This window comes from Triticum aestivum, chromosome 4A (genome assembly GCF_018294505.1).
Source record: "Triticum aestivum cultivar Chinese Spring chromosome 4A, IWGSC CS RefSeq v2.1, whole genome shotgun sequence".
Classification (NCBI taxonomy): domain Eukaryota; kingdom Viridiplantae; phylum Streptophyta; class Magnoliopsida; order Poales; family Poaceae; genus Triticum; species Triticum aestivum.
This window is the reverse complement of record NC_057803.1, coordinates 414,599,144-414,614,246: the sequence shown is the minus strand read 5'-3', so window position 1 is coordinate 414,614,246 and position 15,103 is coordinate 414,599,144.

Genomic DNA, 15,103 nt, shown 5'->3' with positions numbered 1-15,103 from the left:
TGCTTTGAGTAGATTCATGACATGCCTTGTATTGCTATGTTCTGTTCCTGCAGCATGTTGATATCTTGCTTCAAACATTGCTTCCTGATGTTATTTCCTGACATGTTAGTTTTTTTCACTAAGTCTGTGATGCTGATATCTTTTGCACTTTTTCCATGCTTGTTTGAACCTGTTATTATGTGATTTAGCCATAGCTCAGTGTTCATATTTTGTCAAGCATATTGAGTAGATCACTTCCATGTGCTTTGTTGCTATGTTGGAGTGCAGTAGCTTAGTTTCTTGTTGCATTCTAGATGGCATCGTGCTGTTAATCACAGAATTGTGCCATTCTTATTTTGCTTGCCATTTGCAAACCGTGCATCCAATTCCGGTGATCTTTATATCGATTTCGACCGAAATCAACTCATCTTTCCAGCGGCACAGTTGGTTTGCCAAGTTGAGTCCTGGTTCAATCTTTTCCTTCCGAAGCACGCATATGCATTGCATATCACATCCCGCATGGCATGTCATGTTTTGCATCATGTTGCTTGCGCATTGCACCGTGGTTGATTGTGGTTTCCTTTTCTTGTGTTCTTGCCTTGGGTAGAGCCGGAAGACGAGTTCGTGGTCGAGGAACCCGTTGAGTACGCTTACGAGGATCAAGCTTACGTTAACTCGGAGAACTTTGCAGGCAAGATGATCATACCCTCGAAATCACTCCTATCTTTGCTTTCTAGTTACTCGCTCTATTGCTATGCCGCGATACCCACCACTTGCTATATCATGCCTCCCATATTGCCATGTCAAACCTCTAACCCACCTTGTCCTAGCAAACCATTGTTTGGCTATGTTACCGCTTTGCTCAGCCCCTCTTATAGTGTTGCTAGTTGCAGGTGAAGATTGGAGTTTGTTCCTTATTGGAACATGATTTTTGTTGGGATATCATTATTATATCTTGTTTTCTTTAATGCACCTATATACTTGGTAAAGGGTGGAAGGCTCGGCCTTATGCCATGTGCTTTGTTGATATGTTAGAGTGTAGTAGCTTAGTTTCTTGTTGCATTTTAGATGGCATCGTGCTGTTAATCGCATATTTGTGCCATTATTGTTTTGCTTGCCATTTGCAAACCGTGCATCTGATTCCGGCGATCTTTATATCAATTTCAACCGAAATCAACTCATCTTTCCAGCGGCGCTCTTGTTTTGCCAAGTTGAGGCCTGGTTCAATCTTTTCCTTCCGGAGCACGCATATGCATTGCATATCACATCCCGCATATCATGCCATGTTTTGCATCATGTTGCTTGCGCATTGCACCGTGGTTGATTGTGTTTCCCTTGCTTGTGTTCTTTCTTTGGGTAGAGCTGGGAGACGAGTACGTGATCGAGGAACCCGTTGAGTACGCTTATGAGGATCAAGCTTACGTCAACTCGGAGAACTTTGCAGGCAAGATGACCATACCCTCGAAATCACTTCTCTCTTTGCTTGCTAGTTGCTCGCTCTATTGCTATGCCTATGTCGCGATACCTACCACCTGCTATTTCATGCCTCCCATATTGCCATGTCAAACCTCTAACCCACCTTCTCCTAGCAAACCGTTGTTTGGCTATGTTACCGCTTTGCTCAGCCCCTCTTATAGCATTGCTAGTTGCAGGTGAAGATTGGAGTTTGTTCCTTGTTGGAACATGTTTATTGTTGGGATATCATTATTATATCTTGTTTACTTTAATGCACCTATATACTTGGTAAAGGGTGGAAGGCTCGGCCTTATGCCTGGTGTTTTGTTCCACTCTTGCCGCCCTAGTTCTGTCATACCGGTGTTATGTTCCTTGATTTTGCATTCCTTACGCGGTTGGGTTATAATTGGAACCCCTTGACAGTTCACCTTGAATAAAACTCCTCCAGCAAGGCCCAACCTTGGTTTTACCATTTGCCACCTAAGCCTTTTTCCCTTGGGTTCCGCGGACTCAAGGGTCATCTTTATTTTAAACCCCCGGGCCAGTGCTCCTTTGAGTGTTGGTCCAACGGGTAGCCTACGGGGCCACCTCGGGGCAACTCGAGGGTTGGTTTTACTTGTAGCTTGACCTATCCGGTGTGCCCTGAGAATGAGATACGTGCGACTCCCATCGGGATTTTTCGGCACATCGGGCGGCTTTGCTGGTCTTGTTTTACCATTGTCGAAATGTCTTGTTACCGGGATTCCGAGTTTGATCGGGTCGTCCTGGGAGAAGGAATATCCTTCGTTGACCGTGAGAGCTTGTGATGGGCTAAGTTGGGACACCCCTGCAGGGTTATGAACTTTCGAGAGCCGTGCCCGCGGTTATGGGCAGATGGGAATTTGTTAATATCTGGTTGTAGAAAACCTGGCACTTAACTTAATTAAAATGAATCAACAGCGTGTGTAGCCGTGATGGTCTCTTTTCGGTGGAGTTCGGGAAGAGAACACGGTCTCGTGTTATGCTTGAACGTAAGTAGTTTCAGGATCACTTCTTGATCTTTATAGCTTCTCGACCGTGCTTTGCTTCTCTTCTCGCTCTCGTTTGCGTAAGTTAGCCACCACATATGCTAGTGCTTGCTGCAGATCCACCTCACTACCTTTTCCTACCCATAAGCTTAAATAGTCTTGATCGCGAGGGTGTGAGCTTGCTGAGTCCCCGTGGCTCACAGATTACTTCCAAAACCAGATGCAGGTGCCGACGATGCCAGTGCAGGGGACGCAACCGAACTCAAGTGGGAGTTCGATGAGGATTCAGGACGTTATTATGTGTCTTTTTCGAACGATCAGTAGAGGAGCCCAGTTGAGGCGATCGGGGATCGTTTGCATTAGGGGTTGTCTTTGTTTATTTGGTTCCGTAGTCGGACCTTGATTGTATCTGGATGATGTAATGCTATATTTATGTATTGTGTGAAGTGGCGATTGTAAGCCAACTCTTTATCCCTTTCTTATTCAGTACATGGGATGTGTAAAGATTACCCCTCTTGTGACATGCCTACTATGCGGTTATGCCTCTAAGTCTGCTCCGACACGTGGGAGATATAGCCGCATCGTGGGTGTTACAAGTTGGTAATCAGAGCCTTCCCTGACTTAGGAGCCCCCTGCTTGATTGAATCGTTGGCGTTGTTGAGTCTAGAAAAATGTTTTGAGTCTTGTAGGATTATATATATCGGAGAGTAGGATTCTTTTACTCCTTAGTCCCTTCGTCGCTCTGGTGAGGCCTCCTGGCGCAGAGTTTTGACTCTTCTCTCCTCAAATTTCACGATTTTTTTTTAGGATCACGTGGGTATCTTGGAATCATTCTGATGGTTTTGTGACGAGAACATTGTTCTTGGTGCCTCCTGACATTTAGGGGTTGTGGCAGTGTCCCGGGGAGTTGAGCTCCGAGGTGTTGTCGTCATAATTTTATCATTGCAGTTCTGGAATACCTGAGTTCACCGACATCGAAAATCTCCTTTATGCAGTTGTTGGTGAGATAACCTCAACGCCACCCAGTACTGGGGTGGGAGTTCGGAAGTATTGCCATAACTTGTATAACGGATGCTTTTCTAAGGTTGAGGTAAATGATTTCTGAACGTTTATTGGTTATGTGTTGAAGGATGGATACAGCTGGATGTAGGATTTGCTAGTTTTGGGTGAGATATTATGCTTCCCCTATATCCCCAACACCCGATTGCATAACCAGAAAGTTTTGGGAGTTTCATAGGTGGGAATTCATGTAGCTCTAGTATTTATTTCCGCAAATATTTGGTTTGTGATTGGGTAATCCTTACCAATTATTTGTTCATATCCATAATTTTATTCCTCTATCTCTATCTAAGTGGCTTCTCAACCTTATGGATGTGTGATCATTTACTTTGGAATGCATTCGTTCATTCTTGTTCGAATGTCAATGCTATATGTTGCAATTTCGATCCATTGATTCAGCTTGAATATATGTCTTTCAAGATGCTAACGGATGTCAACCTCTTCAGGATGGCTCCTCCAACGCATCAGAATCCAGAACCTCCGCCACCACCTCCACCTCCGGAGGTATGGCAAGCTGTCATGGCCGCCACCAACGCCAACACGCAGATGCTTTTGCAGCTCTTGCAAGAGCGCAACCAAGGAAATCAAGGCCAAGGCAACAATCAAGCTCAGTTTGCTACCCTCAACCAGTTCCTCACAAACCAGCCGAAGTCCTTCAGTAACTGTGTCAAGGCCACATACACTAACGATTGGCTTGTGGATATCTGCAAACATTTTGAGTGTAGCAATGTCAGGCCTGAGGACTTTGTCAAGTTTGCTTCGTTCCAACTCAAAGACCAAGCTGCTGAGTGGTATCAACAATACAAAGATTCCAGAGGAGGTCGTGTGATTACCTGGGATGATTTCTACCAAGACTTCAAAGCTCACCACATTCCTCAAAGTGTTGCTGAGAGTAAGCGCGAGGAGTTCTGCAATCTGAAGCAAGGTAGCATGTCTGTTTACCAATACAACATCCTGTTTCAGAGGCTCGCTCGCTTCGCCAAACAAGACGTCCCTGATGAGAAGAGCATGATTTATCAATTCAGAGGTGGCCTCAGAGAAGATCAACAACTAGCTCTCGTGCTTTTTGAGCCGACCAAGTATGATGAGTTCTACAACATGGCACTAAAGCAAGAGGCCTCTCAGCTCAAGTGCGATGCATCTAAGAAGAGAGTCAGGGATGCAACTCCATCATCTTCTTCAACTCAAATGGCAGCTAAGCAGCAAAAGTTCTGGTTGCCTCCTCCTCCTCCTCCGTTCCGTCAGCCTTATCAGCAGAAGAGCAAAGGTGGCAATGGATCTTCCCACCCACCCAACCTAGGCTATCAGAACAAAGCGCAGTCTCATGCTCCAAGGTCAAATGCTCCGTATCACCGTCCGTTCTCAGAGGTTGCATGCAACACGTGTCAGCAGAAGGGGCACTATGCAAACAAATGCTTCAACCAGAGGCGCCTTCCGCCTCCTCCTCCAGTGAGATCTGCCAGCAGTGTAGTGGTCAAGCATAATCCCAAGCATGCCAAGGTCAACATGATGAATGCAACTCAGGCAGAGGACTCTTCAGAAGTGATTATGTGTAACCTTCCTGTTAATGATATTCCTGCAAAAGTTCTTTTTGACTCTGGTGCATCGCATTCTTTCATGTCATTCCCATTTTCATCGGAGCACAATGTTGATACAGAGGTTTTGCCCAAAGTCATGCAAGTTGTTTCTCCGGGAAAGCTTATGACTTCTAGTTTGGTTGCTCCTGATGTCTCTGTCCAGTTTGGAGACTATAAGTTTTTGTCTTCTCCAATTGTTCTTGGTAACTCGGATATTGATCTAATTCTCGGTATGGACTGGCTTTCTAAGCACAAGGCTTAGCTTGATTGTGCTGCCAGGCAGATTCAATTGACACACTCTTCTGAGAATGTGATCGTCTTTGCCGCTCGTGACGATACCATTCGACTGTTTTCTCTCAATGAGAAGGGCGAGTTGAATGCCATCTCTCAGATTCGAGTCGTTTGTGAATATCAATATGTCTTTCCAGAAGAGCTTCCAGGAATGCCTCCTCACCGACCAGTTGAATTCGTCATCAATCTTGAGCCTGGCACGGAACCTGTTTGCAAACGTCCTTACAAGCTTGGACCAGAAGAGTTGAAGGAGCTGAAGAAACAACTCAATGAACAAGAGCGTATGGGTCTGATCCGACCGAGTCCTTCTCCATGGGGTTGTGGTGTTCTTTTTGTCAAGAAGAAGGATGGCATGAACCGACTTTGTGTCGACTACCGTCCATTGAACAAGAAGACCATAAAGAATAAGTACCCACTTCCCAACATTAATGAGATTTTCGAACAACTCAAAGGTGCTCAAGTATTCTCCAATCTTGACCTCCGTATGGGTTATCATCAGATTCACATTCGTGAACAAGATATCCCTAAGACAGCATTTAGAACAAGCTATGGTTCTTATGAGTATACTGTCATGTCTTTTGGCCTTGTCAATGCTCCTCCAACGGTCTCTCGCATGATGAACTTCATCTTCAACCCCTACACAAATGATTTCGTCTTGGTGTATCTTGATGACATTTTGGTCTTTTCCAAGAACAAGGAAGATCATGCCAAGCATTTGAGATTTGTGCTAGACAAACTCAGAGAACATCAGTTCTATGCGAAGTTCTCAAAGTGTGAGTTTTGGCTCGATGAGGTTCTCTACCTTGGCCATATCATCTCCGCCAAGGGCATAGCTGTTAATTCTGAGAAGGTGTATGCAATTATGAATTGGGAACCGCCTCAGAATGTGAAGCAGCTCCGTGGTTTCCTTGGGCTTGCAAGCTATTGTCGAAGATTCGTTGAGAATTTCTCTAAGATTGCAAAGCCTCTTTCCAACCTCCTCAAGAAGCATGTGAAGTATGTCTGGACGCCTGAATGTGACATAACTTGCAACACCCTCAAAGAGAAGCTAGTCATAGCTCAAGTTCTGACTCCTCCTGATGAATCCAAACCATTCGAAGTTTTCTGTGATGCTTCCCTGCAAGGTCTCGGTGCTTGTAACATCCCAAATTTTGAATTTGGAATGTTATACATTAGATCATCATGCATATCATTTTTATTTTGCATTTTGGTTGATCCTAGAAATTCTACGCAACTCAATGACCCACGGAGAGAGTTGGGGATTTCGTTATTTTCATATTTGAGTTCTCTCAAATTTTGAGAATAGGATCATTTGATTTTATTTATTTTATCATCAATTATTTCTATTACAAAAATATGAGAGAGGGAATAAAATGACTTTCCCAAAATAAAGAAATATTGAGGATTTAATAATAAAATCAAATAAGATTTTATTTCGGAGTTTTTCGGTGTTTTATTTGAATTTAGGAAAAAATTGTGCGTTTTCAAATTGCATTTAGGTCCCAAATAAATGTTCACCTTGTGCGGCTTGATTTTAGAAGCCTGTGAAAATTTATTTCGGAATTTTTGGAGTCCGTTTAGTATTTCTTTTTATTTTTCTTCCGAGCGGAATATATTAAAAAAAAGATCGGCGTTCGTCGTTTTTCTTTTTCTCGGATTAAATCCGTGATTTTTCTGATCGCGATTCCTGATCCGATTTTCATTTTAGTATAACTTTTCGCTCGTTTATCGGAATCAGGCGATTCAAGCGCCTAGAGTTTTGTCTCGAAAACCCTCTATCCGTTTAACCAACTTAAACAAGATTTTGCTACTGTAAAATTTGCCCTAGATCCAGATTACTAGAATGAAGTTGTTTTCTTTCGCCATTTGACTTTCGTTGCTTCGGTCAATTTGATTCTTTTGCCAACCGGAGTTCTTAAGTTGAACCTTCTGGTTAGATCTCTTATTTGAGTTTTACCCGTGCATTAGATGAGTATGCTTGTTTATTTGTTTGCGATAGAGTACCCGTAGTGCGCCGCCTGTTACTTCGAATCGTTAGGTTTCGCAGATCATCAGCAAGGCAAGTAACACTTTGATCATACCTTTTCTACTACCCAGTTTTATTGCATTAGATCAATCCTCACACATTGCATGATTAGGATCTAATTAAATTGTGGGATGGGAAGTAGATGAGGTAGTACCTATTACCTGTTATTATCAAACCTTTGGGAGTTACTTCCGCGTTTTGCTTATTATGCCATGCTATGCTAGTAGACATGGATTGGGTGAGTGAAATCCATGACAGATGTGAGATTGTTAATTAATTGTTTATCTAAGGTGGCAACTTAAACACACATCTGGGTGGATTGAGGCACCTGGGTATTCCAGGACTTGCCTGTTTTCTTTTGGACCGCCACCCAGGCTCAAAGGGATCATGAGACTATTCATACTAGAAACTTCCGTGTGCAGCCACAAGCTATTATGGGCTCTAGCATAGTTGACTTAGTTGTGCGAACTCTTACAGTGGTAGACTAGCAGATGTAGGGGATGTAGGTGGTACGGTCTACCCGATCGTAAGGTGCTAGCGCTTCTGAAAGACTATGTCCCGGTCATCCGTCTTCTCAAACACCATGTAGTGCGAGAAACCAAACGGAGGCGATCGAGTCTTGTGGGGAAAAGTGCGCAAACCTCTACAGAGTGTAATAAACTAATCATGGTTAGCCGTGTCCCCGGTTATGGACATCTTGAGTATCTAGTACTTGGATTATCATGTGAATCTCAACATGTTACTCTAAATTAATTTTGTTGGGTTATGTTTAATGATGATGCTTAATTGGGATTGAGGATGCTGTCAACCATTCTCAATGTTTAACAACTACCATGATAGTTAAATAAATTTTATTCCTTTGAAGTAGGGAAAAATTGGATTTACGCAAAACTGTAACCATAGAGCTTTCCACCACCCAATATGCATATAGTATAGTTATTTCATTCCATTACTCTCTATGTGTTACATTGCCAGCATATTCCATGTGCTGACCCGTTTTCGGGCTGCAACGTTAATGTTGCAGACTTTTTAGACGATAATTAAGGAGTTTTTAGGTTGTGGTTCTATACTCAGTGATGCCGTTGGAGTTGATGGACTCACTTATCTTCCAAGCCTTCCACTGTTATCGTTATTAGATGGCCTTAAGCCATATTTATTGTAATAAGTTCTCTTTTGAGACACTCGATGTAATAAGTGTGTGATTGCTACTCTGCTATAAATCCTCCGAGTACTGTGTGGTGTCAGCATTACTGATCCAGGGATGACACCGGAGCACAGAGATCAGACTGTTTGAGGTCTGGTCGCTACAGAGATGGTATCGGAGCACACGCTGACTATAGGAGACGGCCACTAAGCAAAAGACCTAGATCACTATTCACTCTCTTCTCTTCTGACCTCTCATCTTTTCTACTCTTTAGGATGGCGGATGCAAGGAATAAGTTCACACAACCGGATGAAGATACACCCTTTGGACGACACTTGAAGGAAGTCACTAGATACCTGAACATAGGAGTACCAAGTTTCACGGGAACCTACAACGCCACCATACCTAAAGAAGAGCGCTGGATGATTCAAATTCAAGTTCCAGGAAGGACGTTCATGCAGTCACTGAGCCCATAGAGTTTTCTTTTGATGCACCAACTTGGAGTCTAGGAAAGAGCATGGCAGCTCACATCGCCATGGGACGCATTGGAGAAGTCTGCCGCAAGGATCTCAAGGATACTATCTAGCAGATTGGTGGGCGCCGAGATGAGCAATGGGAGATGATCAACACCTAGAAGGATAGATCAATTGCAGCTTTTATCCAGGAGTTAAACCAGCACATTCGACGACAGGAGAACCAGATGTGCGCCGACATGATAGACCTGAAGAAGGCTAAGACTAGAATCAAGGAACTAGAGGAAGAACTCAAGGCTACATGTGAAGATTATGAAGAAGAAATTGAAGTATTGGTGGAGAAGAATGATGACCTGATCAAGAGGATTGGAATATTTATGGGAGGCCCTACGCCAGTAGATGAAGACGAAGAGCCCCAGGAGATTAGCCCGGAAGACCACATCATCATCGACGGCACCGACTCGGAACCAGATAGTAGTGATGATGACTATGTTGATGAAGCTGGAGCAGATATCATGGAGTCTGCAACCGAAGAATATTTCTAGTAGACCACCTCATCAGTAGTAGTAGTCCACCATGTAAATATAGTAGTCCGAGCACTTCTGCGATAGATAGATCGATTGTATGCCCTTGTTTGATTGATTGAAGTGAATTGTTTGCTTTTGCCTCATGTGCATATGGGTAGTGTTTTCTCTTTAGACCCCCTCTATTCTTATATCTCATCTTTTCTAAACCCTCTGATGCCTCCGAGACGTGACCCCGGATTTGCCTTCCCACCGGAGCTCACCCAGTTGATCCAGCAGCAGAACACATTGATGCAGTTGCTAGTCCAGAATCAGAATCAGGGGAACAACAACAACAACAACCCACCACCACCAGCACCTGTTGACCACTTAGCCCGTTTTCTTAGGCTGAATCCGCCGGTGTTTTCCAGCAGCACTGAGCCGATAGTAGCAGATGATTGGCTCCGCAAGACAGCTAGGGAGTTAACCACAGTAGGATGCACAGATGCGGAGAAGGTGAAGTTTGCCGCACATCAGTTAGAAGGACCCGCAACATCATGGTGGGAGAATTTCACCGCCACTTTCCCTGTCGACACTGTCACATGGGACCAGTTTCAGCAGGCTTTTCGTACTGCACATGTTTCAGTAGGAGCTATGGCCATGAAGAAGCGTGAGTTTCGCAACTTGCACCATGGAGGACGGATAGTTGGCCAGCATGTGGAGGATTTTAGTAAGCTAGCACGTTATGCCCCAGATGACGTTGCTACGGATGCGGCTAAGCAGGAGAAGTTTCTGGAAGGACTGAATGATGAGTTGAGCATGCAGTTGATGGTAGCCACCTTCAACAACTACCAGGAGCTGGTAGATCGTGCTCTTATGATTGAAGGGAAGCAACATCAAATTGAGAACCGCAAGAGGAAGTATGGACAAGGAAAGTACAATTCAGGAGCTCATCAGAAGCCATGTTTTACCCCTAGACCGGGAGGACATTTTCAGCATACTCATGGAGGAGGTAGCTCGCACAATCACAATGGGACCAAGAATGGTAATGGCAATGGAGGAAGCAACGACCAGAACCGCACCAACCCATCAACCCTAGCCAAGAAGGACCTAAGCCAAGTCACTTGTTTTAAGTGTCAGAAGACCGGACATTATGCTAATGAATGTCCTGAAGGCCAAAATGGCAATGGAAGTTCTGGGAAGAAGTCGAACCCTTTCAATAGGGGACAGGTGAACCACATTAGCATGGAGGAGGTTGAAGCTCAGCCCGATGCAGTAATAGGTAAGTTTTTGGTTAAGTCATTTACTGCACTCATTCTTTTTGATACTAGTGCATCGCATTCATACATCTCAAGGGGATTTGTGGATAAGTATAACCTATCAACCCAAGACCTTAGGTCACCCATGTTAGTAACCTCGCCTGGAGCAGAGTATGTGGCTAGTCTATGGTGTGATCGGTTACCATTAAGGATTGGTAACTATGTTTTTCCCTCAGACCTAATAGTATTGGAATCTCAAGGATTGGATGTGATATTAGGCATGGATTGGTTATCAAAGTATGAAGGGAATATTGAATGTGCTAGTAAGTCAATTTTGCATACCACCCTAGAAGGGAGAAGGATCAAGTATGTATCCCGACATGTGCCAAAGAGGACTCAAGTAAATTGCCTAACAGGAGTTGTGCAGGAGGAAGTACCAGTGGTAAGGGATTTCCCTGATGTATTTCCAGAGGAGTTGCCAGGCATGCCACCGGATAGAGATATTGAGTTTTTGATTGAGCTATTGCCAGGCACAGGGCCAATATCAAAGAGACCATATAGGATGCCAGCAAAGGATTTGGTGGAAATTAAGAAGCAGATTAAGGAGTTACTGGATAAGGGATATATTCGCCCAAGTTCTTCACCTTGGGGATCGCCAGTACTTCTAGTGGAAAAGAAGGATGGATCGTTGAGGATGGTTGTTGATTATCGAGGACTGAATGAAGTAAAAATCAAAAACAAGTACCCACTACCAATGATCAATGATCTGTTTGATCGATTGCAAGGAGCTAAGGTATTTTCCAAGATCGATATGCGATCAGGATACCACCAGTTGAAGATTCGAGAATAGGATATTCCTAAGACAGCTTTTACCACCAGGTATGGGATGTACGAGTATACTGTTATGTTATTTGGTCCGACTAACGCACCTGCATATTTTATGAACATGATGAACAAAGTGTTTATGGAGTTTTTGGATAAGTTCGTCATAGTGTTCATTGATGATATCCTGGTTTATTCGAAGAATGAAGAGGAACATAAGGAGCATTTGCGTTTGGTACTTGGAAAGCTTAGAGAACATCAATTATATGCCAAGTTTAGCAAATGTGAGTTTTGGTTGAAGGAAGTAGGATTCCTCGGACATGTTATGTCTAGAGAAGGAATAGTAGTAGATCCCGCTAAAGTTGATACCGTGACCAAGTGGGAAGCCCCAACAACAGTTGGAGAGATCCGGAGTTTTCTTGGACTCGCAGGATACTATCGGAGATTTATTGAGAATTTCTCAAAGATTGCGAAGCCTATGACTGAGTTGTTGAAGAAAGATACCAAGTTCATATGGACAGAGGAATGTGAGGCTAGTTTCCAGGAGTTGAAGAAACGTTTGGTTACCTCACCAGTGCTGATTTTGCCAGACCAGACCAAGGATTATGAGGTGTATTGCGATGCTTCACATCGAGGACTTGGAGCAGTGCTTATGCAGGAAGGGAGAGTTGTTTCATATGCCTCAAGACAACTGAAGCCTCATGAATTGAATTATGCCATGCATGATTTGGAATTAGCAGCCGTAGTGCATGCATTGAAAACATGGAGACATTTCCTCATTGGAAATCATTGTGAGGTGTACACGGATCATAAGAGTTTGAAGTACATTTTCACCCAGAAGGAGTTAAATCTCAGACAAAGGAGATGGTTGGAGCTTATCAAGGATTATGATATGAAATTGCATTATCATCCTGGAAAGGCTAATGTAGTAGCTGACACGTTAAGCCGTAAGAGCCATGTCAATACATTAATGACGGGAGAAATACCCAAGGAGTTAGCAGAAAATCTTCGTGAACTATGTTTGGAAATAGTTCCGAGAGGCTACGTAGCAGCATTGGAGATTCAGTCAACTTTGATGGATAGAATCAGAGAAGCTCAGAAAGCTGACAAAGAGATTGCCGCTATAAAGGAGAAACTGAGCAAAGGAAAAGCTAAAGGATTTCGTGAGGATGAGAACGACACCCTATGGTTTGAAGACCGCGTTTACGTGCCCAATGACCCGGAGACCAGGAAGTTGATTTTGCAAGAGGCACATGATTCACCGTATTCAATTCACCCAGGAAATACCAAGATGTATCTGGATTTGAAGGATATTTTCTGGTGGACCAGAATGAAGAAGGATATTGCGGAGTATGTAGCAGTTTGTGATGTATGTCAGAGAGTAAAGGCAGAGCATCAGAAGCCAGTAGGATTGTTACAACCATTGCCGATACCCGAATGGAAGTGGGATAAGCTAGGCATGGATTTTATCACGGGATTGCCCAGGACTCATTCAGGCTATGACTCGATTTGGTTGTAGTTGATCGATTGACGAAAGTAGCTCATTTCATCCCAGTAAAGACCACTTATACCAGTGCTAAGTTGGCAAAGATATACATGACCAGGATCGTTTGTCTGCATGGAGTTCCGAGGACTATCGTATCAGATAGAGGAACCCAGTTTACCTCAAAGTTCTGGAAACAGTTGCATAAAACTTTGGGTACCAGGTTAGAATTCAGTATAGCTTTTCATCCACAGACAGATGGACAGACCGAGAGAGTCAATCAAATTTTGGAGGAGATGCTGAGAGCTTGTGCGCTAGATTACGGATCTAGTTGGGACGATAATTTGCCATATGCAGAGTTCTCTTACGACAACAGTTACCAAACCAGTTTGAAGATGGCCCCTTTCGAAGCTTTGTACGGAAGGAGGTGCAGGACACTGTTGTCATGGGACGAAGTTGGAGACCACCAGCTGTTTGGACCTGACTTGATTAAAGAGTCTGAACAGAAGGTGAAGTTGATTCACGATAGGCTCAAGGTAGCCCAGTCCAGACAGAAAAGTTATGCAGATTCTAAACGCAAGGAGACAGTTTACGAAGTCGGAGATAGAGCTTATCTTCGAGTATCTCCACTTTAGGGAACAAAGCGTTTTGGAGTTAAAGGGAAGTTAGCGCCACGATTTGTAGGACCATATCGAGTTTTGGAGCGTATGGGAGAAGTGGCCTACAAGTTGGAATTGCCCGAAGGATTGTCAAGAGTACATGATGTGTTCCACGTTTCTCAGTTAAAGAAATGTCACGCGGAGATGGCTGATATACCATTGAGAGACACAGTGCCTTTGGAAACTGAGGGAGTCCTGGATTAGGGGGTGTTCGGGTAGCTGGACTATACCTTCAGCCGGACTCCTGGACTATGAAGATACAAGATTGAAGACTTCGTCCCGTGTCCGGATGGGACTTTCCTTGGCATGGAAGGCAAGCTTGGCGATGCGGATATTCAAGATCTCCTACCATTGTAACCGACTTTATGTAACCCTAACCCTATCCGGTGTCTATATAAACTGGAGGGTTGTAGTCCGTAGGCAATCAACTCCATACACAACAATCATACCATAGGCTAGCTTCTAGGGTTTAGCCTCCTTGATCTTGTGGTAGATCTACTCTTGTACTACCCATATCATCAATATTAATCAACCAGGAGTAGGGTATTACCTCCACCGAGAGGGCCCGAACCTGGGTAAAAAACATCTTGTCCCTTGTCTCCTGTTACCATCCGGCCTTGACGCATAGTTCGGGACCCCCTACCCGAGATCCGCCGGTTTTGACACCGACATTGGTGCTTTCATTGAGAGTTCCTCTGTGTCGTCGCCTTTAGGCCCGATGGCTCCTTTGATCATCAACAACAATACGGTCCAGTGTGAAACTTTTCTCCCCGGACAGATCTTCGTCTTCGGCGGCTTCGCTCTGCGGGCCAATTCACTCGGCTACCTGGAGCAGATCGAAAGCTATGCCCCTGGCCATCAAGTCAGGTTTGGAAGCCTAAACTACACTGCTGACATCCACGGGGACTTGATCTTCGACGGATTCGAGCCACAGCCAAGCGCGCCGCACTGTCTCGATGGGCATGATATAGCTCTGCCGCCGAACAGCGCCTTGGAGGCCGCATACGCATCGGTTTCGACCATTGATTCGAAGCATACTGCGCCGGTCGAGGATCAGCGGTTAGACGCTGCCTCAGGGGCTGCGATCTCAGAGGCGATCCAGCCGAACTCCAGCCCCGCACTCCGCATGGCCCGTGACTCCGAGGATCTGGACTCCTCCCCGGACTCCGAACCCCCCGCGCCCCTGCCAATCGAATCCGATTGGGCGCCGATAATGGAGTTCACCGCCGCAGACATCTTTCAGCATTCGCCTTTTGGCGACATCCTGAACTCTCTTAAGTCTCTCTCTTTATCAGAAGAGCCCTGGCCGGACTACGGTCAGTGAGGGTGGGATACGGACGATAAGGAAATTCAAAGCCCACCCACC